Below are 7068 nucleotides of genomic sequence, written 5' to 3'. Positions count from 1 at the left end.
TGCGTGTGTTTCTGCGTGTGAGTGTACTTATTATATATATGTATATACAGAATGCGTTGTTATATATAATAAATTTAATAATTAATTACTCGATCATTATAAATTATTTATTAACTTTTATGAGCTCGTATAAATCTTGAGAGTCCATAGAACATTTGTAGCATCTAAATATTTATAATTTATTCGTGGAAATTAAATAAAATATACTTTGATCAATGACATGTATCCAGGTTAATAAGACGAAGCGACTATTTATAAAATAGTTAATTATTAGGCACGTTTTATATACTTTTATGATATCATATTACTCCAACGGGTCCGTGGAACATCATGAATACTTAAATGTGACAAATTTTTTGTTATTATTTAATTAGCAATACAGATGTTGTCTCTTTACACCAATTCAAATTTGGCGCTGGGACTTGTGCCATCTAGCGTGACGACTAGAAATTAATGAATTAGCGCTCGACCTCCTCAATCTTTCTGTATTCCTATTAAAAATTGAAGATTTTTGCGTCAATAGGATATCTAATTCTAGATGTATCATCTCTCTCTCTCTCTCACTCTCTTTCTCTCAGTGTGTGCGTGTGTTTCTGCGTGTGAGTGTTCTTATTATATATATGTATATACAGAATGCATTGTTATATATAATAAATTTAATAATTAATTACTCGATCATTATAAATTATTTATTAACTTTTATGAGCTCGTATAAATCTTGAGAGTCCATAGAACATTTGTAGCATCTAAATATTTATAATTTATTCGTGGAAATTAAATAAAATATACTTTGATCAATGACATGTATCCAGGTTAATAAGACGAAGCGACTATTTATAAAATAGTTAATTATTAGGCACGTTTTATATACTTTTATGATATCTTATTACTCCAACGAGTCCGTGGAACATCATGAATACTTAAATGTGACAAATTTTTTCTTATTATTTAATTATCAATAAAGATATTGTCTCTATACACCAATTCAAATTTGGCGCTGGCACTTGTGCCATCTAGCGTGACGACTAGAAATTAATGGATTAGCGCTCGACCTCCTCATTCTTTCTGTGTTCCTATTAAAAATTGAAGATTTTTGGCGAGAAGTTGCCGACCAATTTGTAAGGATTCATATGTATTTGTGTGAGCGCGTGTGTGTGTGTGCGAGCGCGCGGGCGTGTGTGTATTAAGTATTTGTTTTTCAAAAATTAAATAAATGATACTCTTCTAACAAGTGCTTTCAATACACAAGAAACTTTACAGTTATAAATTATAAAATCATAGAATTTTGTGAAACATAATAGAAAAAAATTAAATCTACTCTTTAGATCATTAACAACAGGTTCTTATACTTGATACAGTGATAAAAATTGTAATAAACAGGTTGTCAAATTCTTTCTACGTCAAACAATTACTCTAATTTTGCGATAGAATACTTACACGACATTTCAAAAAGAAACTGCAATGAGTATAGAACATTAAGTACCCGAAACATTGAATACTCTTATTATTTGAAATAATAGTTTACCAAAATCGATATACTCATAAAAAACTTGCTAAAATCACAGCAATATGAACAAAAAAATAGAATGATGTATTATGTATCGTTAGTAGAATGTTCACAGTTCATTCTTATTGTCCAGTCATTACTAATTACAGATATTTGCAATTAAAAATTTCAATTACCATTACCATTTCAGATAAAATTTCAATTTAGTCTAATGCTGATTCTCTCAAATATGATAAATAACTGGAACTGGTTCGCCATTCTTGAACTGGATGATAATAAAATCTTTGTATCGTTTGAGCTATAAACCTGTCATAAAACATGCAACAAGATAAGAATATTATTTAGGAAGGTAAAACTTATAGTTTCTAAAATTTTGAAGTATTGATGCTGAAGTGTAATACCTTGTCACATGTATTTAAATTTCTACATCTTGAAAGATTGCCTTTCTACAGATGCTTGGACTATGTATTATTGCAAAAAAAAGCTTTCTGTTACAATCTGGTACATGAAATAATAAGTAAGTTGTATGTCCTTCAAGGGAAAACAATGTATAATAACGTTAATAAGCATACAATACCTGCTATGAAATATATGTAAGTAAAATGTAAAACGAAGCAGATTTCTGATTAAGTATGTCGGGTACTTGATAAACAATATCAATGAATATGACAATGAAGTCATTTTTTAAACATTATATAAATCAAATCGTTCAGAAGACCTGCGAACGTAAAAATATTATTTAGAAGGGAAAGATTCAAAGATTTTAAAACTTTGAAGTATCGATAGTAAAGTGTAATACCATTTTATACTTATTTAAATTCCTTCGACTTGCAGACTGTCTTTATCTACAGATGTATAAACAATATGATTAAAAAACTATCACAGAGGGAAACTAAAAAATAATAACAGTAGATGAAATGCAACGGAAAATAATTAAAAGATATTTAAATGATTGTGAGACTAAGATGATTTTTTTTATTATGACACGGTGATTTTCAATTTCTGATAAATAGATCAGAATAGAAAATAGAACAGGAATATATTAAAAAATTTATTGCTAAATATATTTAAAATGATATGAAATAATCGAAAAGAGTATAATAATTAATTAATATAACATTGCTAACCCCATGTTTATTCATCAATGTAGTTTACAATACAAGTTCAAATTCGGCGCTGGGATTTGTGCCATCTAGCGTAATATCTAGTAATTAATGAATAAGTGATCGACCTCCTCTATGGTTCTGTGTTCCTATTAAAAATTCAAGATTTTTGCGACAATAAGCATCCAATTGTAGACGTTGTATCTCTCTCTCTCTCACTCCTCTCTCACTCTCTCTCTCTCTCTCTCTCTCTCTCTCTCTCTCTCACTCTCTCAGTGTGTGCGTGTGTTTCTGCGTGTGAGTGTTCTTATTATATATATGTATATACAGAATGCGTTGTTATATATAATAAATTTAATAATTAATTACTCGATCATTATAAATTATTTATTAACTTTTATGAGCTCGTATAAATCTTGAGAGTCCATAGAACATTTGTAGCATCTAAATATTTATAATTTATTCGTGGAAATTAAATAAAATATACTTTGATCAATGACATGTATCCAGGTTAATAAGACGAAGCGACTATTTATAAAATAGTTAATTATTAGGCACGTTTTATATACTTTTATGATATCTTATTACTCCAACGAGTCCGTGGAACATCATGAATACTTAAATGTGACAAATTTTTTCTTATTATTTAATTATCAATAAAGATATTGTCTCTATACACCAATTCAAATTTGGCGCTGGCACTTGTGCCATCTAGCGTGACGACTAGAAATTAATGGATTAGCGCTCGACCTCCTCATTCTTTCTGTGTTCCTATTAAAAATTGAAGATTTTTGGCGAGAAGTTGCCGACCAATTTGTAAGGATTCATATGTATTTGTGTGAGCGCGTGTGTGTGTGTGCGAGCGCGCGGGCGTGTGTGTATTAAGTATTTGTTTTTCAAAAATTAAATAAATGATACTCTTCTAACAAGTGCTTTCAATACACAAGAAACTTTACAGTTATAAATTATAAAATCATAGAATTTTGTGAAACATAATAGAAAAAAATTAAATCTACTCTTTAGATCATTAACAACAGGTTCTTATACTTGATACAGTGATAAAAATTGTAATAAACAGGTTGTCAAATTCTTTCTACGTCAAACAATTACTCTAATTTTGCGATAGAATACTTACACGACATTTCAAAAAGAAACTGCAATGAGTATAGAACATTAAGTACCCGAAACATTGAATACTCTTATTATTTGAAATAATAGTTTACCAAAATCGATATACTCATAAAAAACTTGCTAAAATCACAGCAATATGAACAAAAAAATAGAATGATGTATTATGTATCGTTAGTAGAATGTTCACAGTTCATTCTTATTGTCCAGTCATTACTAATTACAGATATTTGCAATTAAAAATTTCAATTACCATTACCATTTCAGATAAAATTTCAATTTAGTCTAATGCTGATTCTCTCAAATATGATAAATAACTGGAACTGGTTCGCCATTCTTGAACTGGATGATAATAAAATCTTTGTATCGTTTGAGCTATAAACCTGTCATAAAACATGCAACAAGATAAGAATATTATTTAGGAAGGTAAAACTTATAGTTTCTAAAATTTTGAAGTATTGATGCTGAAGTGTAATACCTTGTCACATGTATTTAAATTTCTACATCTTGAAAGATTGCCTTTCTACAGATGCTTGGACTATGTATTATTGCAAAAAAAAGCTTTCTGTTACAATCTGGTACATGAAATAATAAGTAAGTTGTATGTCCTTCAAGGGAAAACAATGTATAATAACGTTAATAAGCATACAATACCTGCTATGAAATATATGTAAGTAAAATGTAAAACGAAGCAGATTTCTGATTAAGTATGTCGGGTACTTGATAAACAATATCAATGAATATGACAATGAAGTCATTTTTTAAACATTATATAAATCAAATCGTTCAGAAGACCTGCGAACGTAAAAATATTATTTAGAAGGGAAAGATTCAAAGATTTTAAAACTTTGAAGTATCGATAGTAAAGTGTAATACCATTTTATACTTATTTAAATTCCTTCGACTTGCAGACTGTCTTTATCTACAGATGTATAAACAATATGATTAAAAAACTATCACAGAGGGAAACTAAAAAATAATAACAGTAGATGAAATGCAACGGAAAATAATTAAAAGATATTTAAATGATTGTGAGACTAAGATGATTTTTTTTATTATGACACGGTGATTTTCAATTTCTGATAAATAGATCAGAATAGAAAATAGAACAGGAATATATTAAAAAATTTATTGCTAAATATATTTAAAATGATATGAAATAATCGAAAAGAGTATAATAATTAATTAATATAACATTGCTAACCCCATGTTTATTCATCAATGTAGTTTACAATACAAGTTCAAATTCGGCGCTGGGATTTGTGCCATCTAGCGTAATATCTAGTAATTAATGAATAAGTGATCGACCTCCTCTATGGTTCTGTGTTCCTATTAAAAATTCAAGATTTTTGCGACAATAAGCATCCAATTGTAGACGTTGTATCTCTCTCTCTCTCACTCTCTCTCTCTCTCTCTCTCTCTCTCTCTCTCTCTCTCACTCTCTCAGTGTGTGCGTGTGTTTCTGCGTGTGAGTGTTCTTATTATATATATGTATATACAGAATGCGTTGTTATATATAATAAATTTAATAATTAATTACTCGATCATTATAAATTATTTATTAACTTTTATGAGCTCGTATAAATCTTGAGAGTCCATAGAACATTTGTAGCATCTAAATATTTATAATTTATTCGTGGAAATTAAATAAAATATACTTTGATCAATGACATGTATCCAGGTTAATAAGACGAAGCGACTATTTATAAAATAGTTAATTATTAGGCACGTTTTATATACTTTTATGATATCTTATTACTCCAACGAGTCCGTGGAACATCATGAATACTTAAATGTGACAAATTTTTTCTTATTATTTAATTATCAATAAAGATATTGTCTCTATACACCAATTCAAATTTGGCGCTGGCACTTGTGCCATCTAGCGTGACGACTAGAAATTAATGGATTAGCGCTCGACCTCCTCAATCTTTCTGTGTTCCTATTAAAAATTGAAGATTTTTGCGTCAATAGGATATCTAATTTTAGATGTTGCATCTCTCTCTCTCTCTCTCTCTCTCTCTCTCTTTCTTTCTCTCAGTGTGTGCGTGTGTTTCTGCGTGTGAGTGTTCTTATTATATATATGTATATACAGAATGCGTTGTTATTTATAATGAACTTTGATAATTAATTTCTCAATCATTATAAATTATTTAATAACTTTTATGAGCTCGTATAAATCCTGAGAGTCCATAGAACATTTCTAGCATCTAAATATTTATAATTTATTCTTGGAAATTAAATAAAGTATACTTTGATCAATGACATGTATCTAGGTAAATACGACGAGGCTATTATTTATAAAATAGTTAATTATTAGGCACGTTTTATATACTTTTATGATATCATATTACTCCAACGAGTCCGTGGAACATCATGAATACTTAAATGTGACAAATTTTTTGTTATTTTTTAATTATCAATAAAGATATTGTCTCTTTACACCAATTCAAATTTGGCGCTGGCACTTGTGCCATCTAGCGTGACGACTAGAAATTAATGAATTAGCGCTCGACCTCCTCAATCTTTCTGTGTTCCTATTAAAAATTGAAGATTTTTGCGTCAATAGGATATCTAATTTTAGATGTTGCATCTCTCTCTCTCTCTCTCTCTCTCTCTCTCTTTCTTTCTCTCAGTGTGTGCGTGTGTTTCTGCGTGTGAGTGTATTTATTATCTATATGTATATACAGAATGCGTTGCTATTTATAATGAACTTTGATAATTAATTTCTCAATCATTATAAATTATTTAATAACTTTTATGAGCTCGTATAAATCCTGAGAGTCCATAGAACATTTGTAGCATCTAAATATTTATAATTTATTCTTGGAAATTAAATAAACTATACTTTAATCTATGAGATGTATCTAGGTTAATACGACGATGTGATTATTTACAAAATAATTAATTATGAGGCACGTTTTACAAACTTTTATGATATCATATTATTTCAACAAGTCCATAGAATATCATTAATGCTTAAATGTGACCAATTTTAATGTTATTACTAAATTATCCATATAGATATTGTCTCCCTATACCGGTTCAAATTTGGCGCTGGAATGTATGTTATCTAGCGTGACGAATAGTAATTAATGAATTAGCGCCCCAACTCCTCTATCGTTCTGCGTTCCTGTTAAAATTATGTTGTTTTTGATGAGATATTGACGCGTAATTTTCAAAGTACTCATATATACGTATATATATATAATATGTAATAAGTTGATATATACGGTAACCTTTTAACGGTTTATTTCTCAACTATTAACTATTGTTTATTAACTTTTGATGGTTTTACATTATTCCTTTCAAAATACTGAAGTTTACAAT

The 7068-nt window shown here is 28.8% G+C and overlaps 1 long non-coding RNA gene across 1 annotated transcript; it reads left to right on the top strand.

The window, feature by feature from the left end:
- LOC127070717 (uncharacterized) lies at nucleotides 1-2978 on the top strand. The gene is made up of 2 exons (XR_007784610.1): nucleotides 1-230; nucleotides 813-2978. It is a non-coding gene; the product is annotated as an uncharacterized LOC127070717 (long non-coding RNA).
- Nucleotides 2979-7068: the final 4090 nt, after the last annotated feature.

This window comes from Vespula vulgaris, chromosome 19 (genome assembly GCF_905475345.1).
Source record: "Vespula vulgaris chromosome 19, iyVesVulg1.1, whole genome shotgun sequence".
NCBI lineage: Eukaryota > Metazoa > Arthropoda > Insecta > Hymenoptera > Vespidae > Vespula > Vespula vulgaris.
Note: the sequence above shows the minus strand (reverse complement) of the source record. Positions and strands in the feature narration are given on the sequence as shown.